This window comes from Coccinella septempunctata, chromosome X, assembly GCF_907165205.1.
Source record: "Coccinella septempunctata chromosome X, icCocSept1.1, whole genome shotgun sequence".
NCBI lineage: Eukaryota > Metazoa > Arthropoda > Insecta > Coleoptera > Coccinellidae > Coccinella > Coccinella septempunctata.
The window spans coordinates 525111-535952 of NC_058198.1; the positions used below are offsets into that span (position 1 = coordinate 525111).

At 34.8% G+C, this 10842-nt stretch overlaps 8 long non-coding RNA genes across 8 annotated transcripts; all 8 read right to left on the reverse strand.

The window, feature by feature from the left end:
* Positions 1–205: 205 nt before the first annotated feature.
* Positions 206–1171, reverse strand: LOC123321810. Its single transcript, XR_006538934.1, has 3 exons — positions 1110–1171; positions 552–644; positions 206–452 (listed from the first exon to the last, which is right to left on the reverse strand). It is a non-coding gene; the product is annotated as an uncharacterized LOC123321810 (long non-coding RNA).
* A 20-nt stretch (positions 1172–1191) lies between these two features.
* Positions 1192–2052, reverse strand: LOC123321815. The gene is made up of 3 exons (XR_006538939.1): positions 1519–2052; positions 1352–1457; positions 1192–1253 (listed from the first exon to the last, which is right to left on the reverse strand). It is a non-coding gene; the product is annotated as an uncharacterized LOC123321815 (long non-coding RNA).
* Positions 2053–2554: 502 nt separating this feature from the next.
* LOC123321811 lies at positions 2555–4334 on the reverse strand. Its single transcript, XR_006538935.1, has 3 exons — positions 4273–4334; positions 2901–2993; positions 2555–2801 (listed from the first exon to the last, which is right to left on the reverse strand). It is a non-coding gene; the product is annotated as an uncharacterized LOC123321811 (long non-coding RNA).
* Positions 4335–4382: 48 nt separating this feature from the next.
* Positions 4383–5256, reverse strand: LOC123321818. Its single transcript, XR_006538941.1, has 3 exons — positions 4677–5256; positions 4510–4615; positions 4383–4412 (listed from the first exon to the last, which is right to left on the reverse strand). It is a non-coding gene; the product is annotated as an uncharacterized LOC123321818 (long non-coding RNA).
* A 475-nt stretch (positions 5257–5731) lies between these two features.
* LOC123321812 lies at positions 5732–7096 on the reverse strand. The gene is made up of 3 exons (XR_006538936.1): positions 7035–7096; positions 6071–6163; positions 5732–5971 (listed from the first exon to the last, which is right to left on the reverse strand). It is a non-coding gene; the product is annotated as an uncharacterized LOC123321812 (long non-coding RNA).
* Positions 7097–7116: 20 nt separating this feature from the next.
* Positions 7117–7563, reverse strand: LOC123321817. Its single transcript, XR_006538940.1, has 3 exons — positions 7445–7563; positions 7278–7383; positions 7117–7178 (listed from the first exon to the last, which is right to left on the reverse strand). It is a non-coding gene; the product is annotated as an uncharacterized LOC123321817 (long non-coding RNA).
* An 858-nt stretch (positions 7564–8421) lies between these two features.
* On the reverse strand, positions 8422–9863 carry LOC123321820. The gene is made up of 3 exons (XR_006538943.1): positions 9802–9863; positions 8839–8931; positions 8422–8739 (listed from the first exon to the last, which is right to left on the reverse strand). It is a non-coding gene; the product is annotated as an uncharacterized LOC123321820 (long non-coding RNA).
* Positions 9864–9883: 20 nt separating this feature from the next.
* On the reverse strand, positions 9884–10839 carry LOC123321814. The gene is made up of 3 exons (XR_006538938.1): positions 10212–10839; positions 10045–10150; positions 9884–9945 (listed from the first exon to the last, which is right to left on the reverse strand). It is a non-coding gene; the product is annotated as an uncharacterized LOC123321814 (long non-coding RNA).
* Positions 10840–10842: the final 3 nt, after the last annotated feature.

A 10842-nucleotide genomic window follows, 5' to 3' on the forward strand; every position in this document is an offset into this window, starting at 1 on the left:
TTAAATAATTGGACCGCTACTGAAGGACTATCAGAAGTATATCGAAAAGATGAGAAGCTACCTAGTGTCGTGAATGAAGAAAATTTGTACTTGAAGGAATTTCGAAAAAATTTCCCCAGAAATCACCCCGAAAATAATGACCCACGTCGCAAACTAACCCTCCAAAATTCTATCGACATAAGTTACTTCACAAATCTTTGCATTTCCCACGGTATTCATCACGATTATCATCAGTGCCAGCTGATAAATCGAAACGACTCACTTTGACCTTTACATTTTGCTTTTACGCTCCTGGTCCATCGATGGCTAAAGTTGGGAATGACTTCCAGGAGATCCCTTAGCAGCCCTGTCCACAAAGGACAAGACTGTGCTCTAAGACCTTTCCGTCATTCCATAAATGCTGACAGCGAAGTCCCAGAAAACACTACACTCACTACACTTCAATCAAGAATCTGAAAAAAAAGAGAAGGGTTAAGATTGGGAGGATAATCATTCGCAAGGATTCCGCATGAATCATAATCTCGAAGAAGTGGTATCACACCAATACTCACCGAGTCTCGATTCTGATCAATACGGGAATTCAAGTCTACTGCTACTCCTTATAACGAATGTTGTTTAGACTTTTGCCACCAACTCCTGTCATGCTGTAAGAAGTTAAAGTTCAAGAAAAAATATTCAACAGTGAAATTGATAAAAATTTACCTGTTGTAGGTGCTGACAGGTGCATCATCTCATTATATTGCCAGTTCTTAGAGTGAAATGGTTTGATTCGAATTATCTGATTCATTAACTTTCTTATGAAAAATAAATGATTATTTTCTGTTCTCTGGATGATTTGTTACTCCACTGAAAAAAAAAGAAGGGTAAAAATTAGGTGGATAATCATTCGCAAGGAGTCCGCATAAATCATAATCTCGAAGAAGTGGTATCACACCAATACTCACCGAGTATAAGAAAACCATTCTCGATACTGATAATCACAGAAATCCAAGTCAACTGCTGCTACTTATAACTTATGTTGTTTAGACTTTTGCCACCAACTTCTGTCATGCTGTAAGAAGTTAAAGTTCAAGAAAAAACATTCAACAGTGAAATTGATAAGAATTTACCTGTTGTAGGTGCTGACAGGTGCATCATCTCATTATATTTCCAGTTCTTAGAGTGAAATGGTTTGATTCGAATTATCTGATTCATTAACTTTCTTATGAAAAATAAATAATTATTTTCTGTTCTCTGGATGGTTTGTTACTCCACTGAAAAAAAAAGAAGGGTAAAGATTAGGTGGATAATCATTCGCAAGGAGTCCGCATAAATCATAATCTCGAAGAAGTGGTATCACACCAATACTCACCGAGTATAAGAAAACCATTCTCGATACTGATAAATACGGAAATCCAGGTGGATCCTTCTCCTTATAACGTATGTTGTCTAGACTTTTGTCACCAACCTCTGTCATGCTGTAAGAAGTTAAAGTTCAGGAAAAAAAATTCGACAGTGAAATGGATAAAAAATTATTACCTGACGTAGGTGCTGACAGGTGCAGTATCTAATTATATATTCAGTTCTGAGGACAAAATCTTTCGAGACAAACTATCTGATCCATTAACTTTCTACTGAAAAATAAATGATTATCTTCTGTTCTTCAGATAATACGTTACTGCGTTAAATATTTACGTATTGAATCTTCAATACTACCCATTTTGTCAGTAACGTATATCAAAATTCAATTTCGAATGATATAAAATATATGACATTATCGAATATACTTATTATCTTGTCTTGTACCTACTTTCTTTACCTTTTTTGTACACTCAACACTTATATCGCGACGAAATAATAATTTAGTCGAAACGGAATTACGCTAAGAAATGAATCAATAAGATGAGAAAAAACTTTAGTCGCAAATTTGTTGAATCTGATCTTGAAGAGTCATTGATTCTAAGGAGAGCATCAAAAGAAAATTCCTCGAAGATGAGTTGATCATTTCGTAGGAATTTTCCCAGGAATCATCCCAAAAATAATGACCCACTTCGCAATCAAACCCTCCAGAATTCTATCGACATGAAGTTGTTCCACAAAATATTGCATTTCCATTGAAATAATTATACCGCTACTAAAGGACTATCAGCAGTATGTATATCGATAAGATGAGAAGATACTTAGTGTCGTGAATATAGAAAATGTGTTCTTGAAGGTTCATTCATTCTGAGGAAAGCACTACAAGAAAATTCTTCAAAGATGACATGGTCATTTCGAAGGAATTTTCCCGAAAATAATGAACCACTTCGCAAACAAATCCTCCAGAATTCTATCGACATAAAGTTACTCCACAAAATATTGTACTTCGATTTAAATAATTGGACCGCTACTGAAGGACTATCAGAAGTATATCGAAAAGATGAGAAGCTACCTAGTGTCGTGAATGAAGAAAATTTGTACTTGAAGGAATTTCGAAAAAATTTCCCCAGAAATCACCCCGAAAATAATGACCCACGTCGCAAACTAACCCTCCAAAATTCTATCGACATAAGTTACTTCACAAATCTTTGCATTTCCCACGGTATTCATCACGATTATCATCAGTGCCAGCTGATAAATCGAAACGACTCACTTTGACCTTTACATTTTGCTTTTACGCTCCTGGTCCATCGATGGCTAAAGTTGGGAATGACTTCCAGGAGATCCCTTAGCAGCCCTGTCCACAAAGGACAAGACTGTGCTCTAAGACCTTTCCGTCATTCCATAAATGCTGACAGCGAAGTCCCAGAAAACACTACACTCACTACACTTCAATCAAGAATCTGAAAAAAAAGAGAAGGGTTAAGATTGGGAGGATAATCATTCGCAAGGATTCCGCATGAATCATAATCTCGAAGAAGTGGTATCACACCAATACTCACCGAGTCTCGATTCTGATCAATACGGGAATTCAAGTCTACTGCTACTCCTTATAACGAATGTTGTTTAGACTTTTGCCACCAACTCCTGTCATGCTGTAAGAAGTTAAAGTTCAAGAAAAAATATTCAACAGTGAAATTGATAAAAATTTACCTGTTGTAGGTGCTGACAGGTGCATCATCTCATTATATTGCCAGTTCTTAGAGTGAAATGGTTTGATTCGAATTATCTGATTCATTAACTTTCTTATGAAAAATAAATGATTATTTTCTGTTCTCTGGATGATTTGTTACTCCACTGAAAAAAAAAGAAGGGTAAAAATTAGGTGGATAATCATTCGCAAGGAGTCCGCATAAATCATAATCTCGAAGAAGTGGTATCACACCAATACTCACCGAGTATAAGAAAACCATTCTCGATACTGATAATCACAGAAATCCAAGTCAACTGCTGCTACTTATAACTTATGTTGTTTAGACTTTTGCCACCAACTTCTGTCATGCTGTAAGAAGTTAAAGTTCAAGGAAAAACATTCAACAGTGAAATTGATAAGAATTTACCTGTTGTAGGTGCTGACAGGTGCATCATCTCATTATATTTCCAGTTCTTAGAGTGAAATGGTTTGATTCGAATTATCTGATTCATTAACTTTCTTATGAAAAATAAATGATTATTTTCTGTTCTCTGGATGGTTTGTTACTCCACTGAAAAAAAAAGAAGGGTAAAGATTAGGTGGATAATCATTCGCAAGGAGTCCGCATAAATCATAATCTCGAAGAAGTGGTATCACACCAATACTCACCGAGTATAAGAAAACCATTCTCGATACTGATAATCACAGAAATCCAAGTCAACTGCTGCTACTTATAACTTATGTTGTTTAGACTTTTGCCACCAACTTCTGTCATGCTGTAAGAAGTTAAAGTTCAAGAAAAAACATTCAACAGTGAAATTGATAAGAATTTACCTGTTGTAGGTGCTGACAGGTGCATCATCTCATTATATTTCCAGTTCTTAGAGTGAAATGGTTTGATTCGAATTATCTGATTCATTAACTTTCTTATGAAAAATAAATGATTATTTTCTGTTCTCTGGATGATTTGTTACTCCACTGAAAAAAAAAGAAGGGTAAAGATTAGGTGGATAATCATTCGCAAGGAGTCCGCATAAATCATAATCTCGAAGAAGTGGTATCACACCAATACTCACCGAGTATAAGAAAACCATTCTCGATACTGATAATCACAGAAATCCAAGTCAACTGCTGCTACTTATAACTTATGTTGTTTAGACTTTTGCCACCAACTTCTGTCATGCTGTAAGAAGTTAAAGTTCAAGAAAAAACATTCAACAGTGAAATTGATAAGAATTTACCTGTTGTAGGTGCTGACAGGTGCATCATCTCATTATATTTCCAGTTCTTAGAGTGAAATGGTTTGATTCGAATTATCTGATTCATTAACTTTATTGAAATAAATGATTATCTTCTGTTCTCTAGATGATTTGTTACTCCACTGAAAAAAAAGAAGGGTAAAGATTAGGAGGATAATCATTCGCAAGGAGTCTGCATAAATCATAATCTCGAAGAAGTGGTATCACACCAATACTCACCGAGTATAAGAAAACCATTCTCGATACTGATAAATACGGAAATCCAGGTGGATCCTTCTCCTTATAACGTATGTTGTCTAGACTTTTGTCACCAACCTCTGTCATGCTGTAAGAAGTTAAAGTTCAGGAAAAAAAATTCGACAGTGAAATGGATAAAAAATTATTACCTGACGTAGGTGCTGACAGGTGCAGTATCTAATTATATATTCAGTTCTGAGGACAAAATCTTTCGAGACAAACTATCTGATCCATTAACTTTCTACTGAAAAATAAATGATTATCTTCTGTTCTTCAGATAATACGTTACTGCGTTAAATATTTACGTATTGAATCTTCAATACTACCCATTTTGTCAGTAACGTATATCAAAATTCAATTTCGAATGATATAAAATATATGACATTATCGAATATACTTATTATCTTGTCTTGTACCTACTTTCTTTACCTTTTTTGTACACTCAACACTTATATCGCGACGAAATAATAATTTAGTCGAAACGGAATTACGCTAAGAAATGAATCAATAAGATGAGAAAAAACTTTAGTCGCAAATTTGTTGAATCTGATCTTGAAGAGTCATTGATTCTAAGGAGAGCATCAAAAGAAAATTCCTCGAAGATGAGTTGATCATTTCGTAGGAATTTTCCCAGGAATCATCCCAAAAATAATGACCCACTTCGCAATCAAACCCTCCAGAATTCTATCGACATAAAGTTGTTCCACAAAATATTGCATTTCCATTGAAATAATTATACCGCTACTAAAAGACTATCAGAAGTATGTATATCGATAAGATGAGAAGATACTTAGTGTCGTGAATATAGAAAATGTGTTCTTGAAGGTTCATTCATTCTGAGGAAAGCACTACAAGAAAATTCTTCAAAGATGACATGGTCATTTCGAAGGAATTTCCCCAGGAATTTTCCCGAAAATAATGAACCACTTCGCAAACAAATCCTCCAGAATTCTATCGACATAAAGTTACTCCACAAAATATTGTACTTCGATTTAAATAATTGGACCGCTACTGAAGGACTATCAGAAGTATATTGAAAAGATGAGAAGCTACCTAGTGTCGTGAATGAAGAAAATTTGTACTTGAAGGAATTTCGAAAAAATTTCCCCAGGAATCACCCCGAAAATAATGACCCACGTCGCAAACTAACCCTCTAAAATTCTATCGACATAAGTTACTTCACAAATTTTTGCATTTTCCACGGTATTCATCACGATTATCATCAGTGCCAGCTGATAAATCGAAACGACTCACTTTGACCTTTACATTTTGCTTTTACGCTCCTGGTCCATCGATGGCTAAAGTTGGGAATGACTTCCAGGAGATCCCTTAGCAGCCCTGTCCACAAAGGACAAGACTGTGCTCTAAGACCTTTCCGTCATTCCATAAATGCTGACAGCGAAGTCCCAGAAAACACTACACTCACTACACTTCAATCAAGAATCTGAAAAAAAAGAGAAGGGTTAAGATTGGGAGGATAATCATTCGCAAGGATTCCGCATGAATCATAATCTCGAAGAAGTGGTATCACACCAATACTCACCGAGTCTCGATTCTGATCAATACGGGAATTCAAGTCTACTGCTACTCCTTATAACGAATGTTGTTTAGACTTTTGCCACCAACTCCTGTCATGCTGTAAGAAGTTAAAGTTCAAGAAAAAATATTCAACAGTGAAATTGATAAAAATTTACCTGTTGTAGGTGCTGACAGGTGCATCATCTCATTATATTGCCAGTTCTTAGAGTGAAATGGTTTGATTCGAATTATCTGATTCATTAACTTTCTTATGAAAAATAAATGATTATTTTCTGTTCTCTGGATGATTTGTTACTCCACTGAAAAAAAAAGAAGGGTAAAGATTAGGTGGATAATCATTCGCAAGGAGTCCGCATAAATCATAATCTCGAAGAAGTGGTATCACACCAATACTCACCGAGTATAAGAAAACCATTCTCGATACTGATAATCACAGAAATCCAAGTCAACTGCTGCTACTTATAACTTATGTTGTTTAGACTTTTGCCACCAACTTCTGTCATGCTGTAAGAAGTTAAAGTTCAAGAAAAAACATTCAACAGTGAAATTGATAAGAATTTACCTGTTGTAGGTGCTGACAGGTGCATCATCTCATTATATTTCCAGTTCTTAGAGTGAAATGGTTTGATTCGAATTATCTGATTCATTAACTTTCTTATGAAAAATAAATAATTATTTTCTGTTCTCTGGATGATTTGTTACTCCACTGAAAAAAAAGAAGGGTAAAGATTAGGAGGATAATCATTCGCAAGGAGTCCGCATAAATCATAATCTCGAAGAAGTGGTATCACACCAATACTCACCGAGTATAAGAAAACCATTCTCGATACTGATAATCACAGAAATCCAAGTCAACTGCTGCTAATTATAACTTATGTTGTTTAGACTTTTGCCACCAACTTCTGTCATGCTGTAAGAAGTTAAAGTTCAAGAAAAAACATTCAACAGTGAAATTGATAAGAATTTACCTGTTGTAGGTGCTGACAGGTGCATCATCTCATTATATTTCCAGTTCTTAGAGTGAAATGGTTTGATTCGAATTATCTGATTCATTAACTTTCTTATGAAAAATAAATAATTATTTTCTGTTCTCTGGATGGTTTGTTACTCCACTGAAAAAAAAAAGAAGGGTAAAGATTAGGTGGATAATCATTCGCAAGGAGTCTGCATAAATCATAATCTCGAAGAAGTGGTATCACACCAATACTCACCGAGTATAAGAAAACCATTCTCGATACTGATAAATACGGAAATCCAGGTGGATCCTTCTCCTTATAACGTATGTTGTCTAGACTTTTGTCACCAACCTCTGTCATGCTGTAAGAAGTTAAAGTTCAGGAAAAAAAATTCGACAGTGAAATGGATAAAAAATTATTACCTGACGTAGGTGCTGACAGGTGCAGTATCTAATTATATATTCAGTTCTGAGGACAAAATCTTTCGAGACAAACTATCTGATCCATTAACTTTCTACTGAAAAATAAATGATTATCTTCTGGTCTTCAGATAATACGTTACTGCGTTAAATATTTACGTATTGAATCTTCAATACTACCCATTTTGTCAGTAACGTATATCAAAATTCAATTTCGAATGATATAAAATATATGACATTATCGAATATACTTATTATCTTGTCTTGTACCTACTTTCTTTACCTTTTTTGTACACTCAACACTTATATCGCGACGAAATAATAATTTAGTCGAAACGGAATTACGCTAAGAAATGAATCAATAAGATGAGAAAAAACTTTAGTCGCAAATTTGTTGAATCTGATCTTGAAGAGTCATTGATTCTAAGGAGAGCATCAAAAGAAAATTCCTCGAAGATGAGTTGATCATTTCGTAGGAATTTTCCCAGGAATCATCCCAAAAATAATGACCCACTTCGCAATCAAACCCTCCAGAATTCTATCGACATAAAGTTGTTCCACAAAATATTGCATTTCCATTGAAATAATTATACCGCTACTAAAGGACTATCAGAAGTATGTATATCGATAAGATGAGAAGATACTTAGTGTCGTGAATATAGAAAATGTGTTCTTGAAGGTTCATTCATTCTGAGGAAAGCACTACAAGAAAATTCTTCAAAGATGACATGGTCATTTCGAAGGAATTTCCCCAGGAATTTTCCCGAAAATAATGAACCACTTCGCAAACAAATCCTCCAGAATTCTATCGACATAAAGTTACTCCACAAAATATTGTACTTCGATTTAAATAATTGGACCGCTACTGAAGGACTATCAGAAGTATATCGAAAAGATGAGAAGCTACCTAGTGTCGTGAATGAAGAAAATTTGTACTTGAAGGAATTTCGAAAAAATTTCCCCAGAAATCACCCCGAAAATAATGACCCACGTCGCAAACTAACCCTCCAAAATTCTATCGACATAAGTTACTTCACAAATTTTTGCATTTCCCACGGTATTCATCACGATTATCATCAGTGCCAGCTGATAAATCGAAACGACTCACTTTGACCTTTACATTTTGCTTTTACGCTCCTGGTCCATCGATGGCTAAAGTTGGGAATGACTTCCAGGAGATCCCTTAGCAGCCCTGTCCACAAAGGACAAGACTGTGCTCTAAGACCTTTCCGTCATTCCATAAATGCTGACAGCGAAGTACCAGAAAACACTACACTTACTACACTTCAATCAAGAATCTGAAAAAAAAGAGAAAGGTTAAGATTGGGAGGATAATCATTCGCAAGGATTCCGCATGAATCATAATCTCGAAGAAGTGGTATCACACCAATACTCACCGAGTCTCGATTCTGATCAATACGGGAATTCAAGTCTACTGCTACTCCTTATAACGAATGTTGTTTAGACTTTTGCCACCAACTCCTGTCATGCTGTAAGAAGTTAAAGTTCAAGAAAAAATATTCAACAGTGAAATTGATAAGAATTTACCTGTTGTAGGTGCTGACAGGTGCATCATCTCATTATATTTCCAGTTCTTAGAGTGAAATGGTTTGATTCGAATTATCTGATTCATTAACTTTCTTATGAAAAATAAATGATTATCTTCTGTTCTCTAGATGATTTGTTACTCCACTGAAAAAAAAGAAGGGTAAAGATTAGGAGGATAATCATTCGCAAGGAGTCCGCATAAATCATAATCTCGAAGAAGTGGTATCACACCAATACTCACCGAGTATAAGAAAACCATTCTCGATACTGATAATCACAGAAATCCAAGTCAACTGCTGCTACTTATAACTTATGTTGTTTAGACTTTTGCCACCAACTTCTGTCATGCTGTAAGAAGTTAAAGTTCAAGAAAAAATATTCAACAGTGAAATTGATAAGAATTTACCTGTTGTAGGTGCTGACAGGTGCATCATCTCATTATATTTCCAGTTCTTAGAGTGAAATGGTTTGATTCGAATTATCTGATTCATTAACTTTCTTATGAAAAATAAATGATTATCTTCTGTTCTCTTGATGATTTGTTACTCCACTGAAAAAAAAGAAGGGTAAAGATTAGGAGGATAATCATTCGCAAGGAGTCCGCATAAATCATAATCTCGAAGAAGTGGTATCACACCAATACTCACCGAGTATAAGAAAACCATTCTCGATACTGATAATCACAGAAATCCAAGTCAACTGCTGCTACTTATAACTTATGTTGTTTAGACTTTTGCCACCAACTTCTGTCATGCTGTAAGAAGTTAAAGTTCAAGAAAAAACATTCAACAGTGAAATTGATAAGAATTTACCTGTTGTAGGTGCTGACAGGTGCATCATCTCATTATATTTCCAGTTCTTAGAGTGAAATGGTTTGATTCGAATTATCTGATTCATTAACTTTCTTATGAAAAATAAATAATTATTTTCTGTTCTCTGGATGGTTTGTTACTCCACTGAAAAAAAAAAGAAGGGTAAAGATTAGGTGGATAATCATTCGCAAGGAGTCTGCATAAATCATAATCTCGAAGAAGTGGTATCACACCAATACTCACCGAGTATAAGAAAACCATTCTCGATACTGATAAATACGGAAATCCAGGTGGATCCTTCTCCTTATAACGTATGTTGTCTAGACTTTTGTCACCAACCTCTGTCATGCTGTAAGAAGTTAAAGTTCAGGAAAAAAAATTCGACAGTGAAATGGATAAAAAATTATTACCTGACGTAGGTGCTGACAGGTGCAGTATCTAATTATATATTCAGTTCTGAGGACAAAATCTTTCGAGACAAACTATCTGATCCATTAACTTTCTACTGAAAAATAAATGATTATCTTCTGTTCTTCAGATAATACGTTACTGCGTTAAATATTTACGTATTGAATCTTCAATACTACCCATTTTGTCAGTAACGTATATCAAAATTCAATTTCGAATGATATAAAATATATGACATTATCGAATATACTTATTATCTTGTCTTGTACCTACTTTCTTTACCTTTTTTGTACACTCAACACTTATATCGCGACGAAATAATAATTTAGTCGAAACGGAATTACGCTAAGAAATGAATCAATAAGATGAGAAAAAACTTTAGTCGCAAATTTGTTGAATCTGATCTTGAAGAGTCATTGATTCTAAGGAGAGCATCAAAAGAAAATTCCTCGAAGATGAGTTGATCATTTCGTAGGAATTTTCCCAGGAATCATCCCAAAAATAATGACCCACTTCGCAATCAAACCCTCCAGAATTCTATCGACATAAAGTTGTTCCACAAAATATTGCATTTCCATTGAAATAATTATACCGCTACTAAAGGACTATCAGAAGTATGTATATCGATAAGAT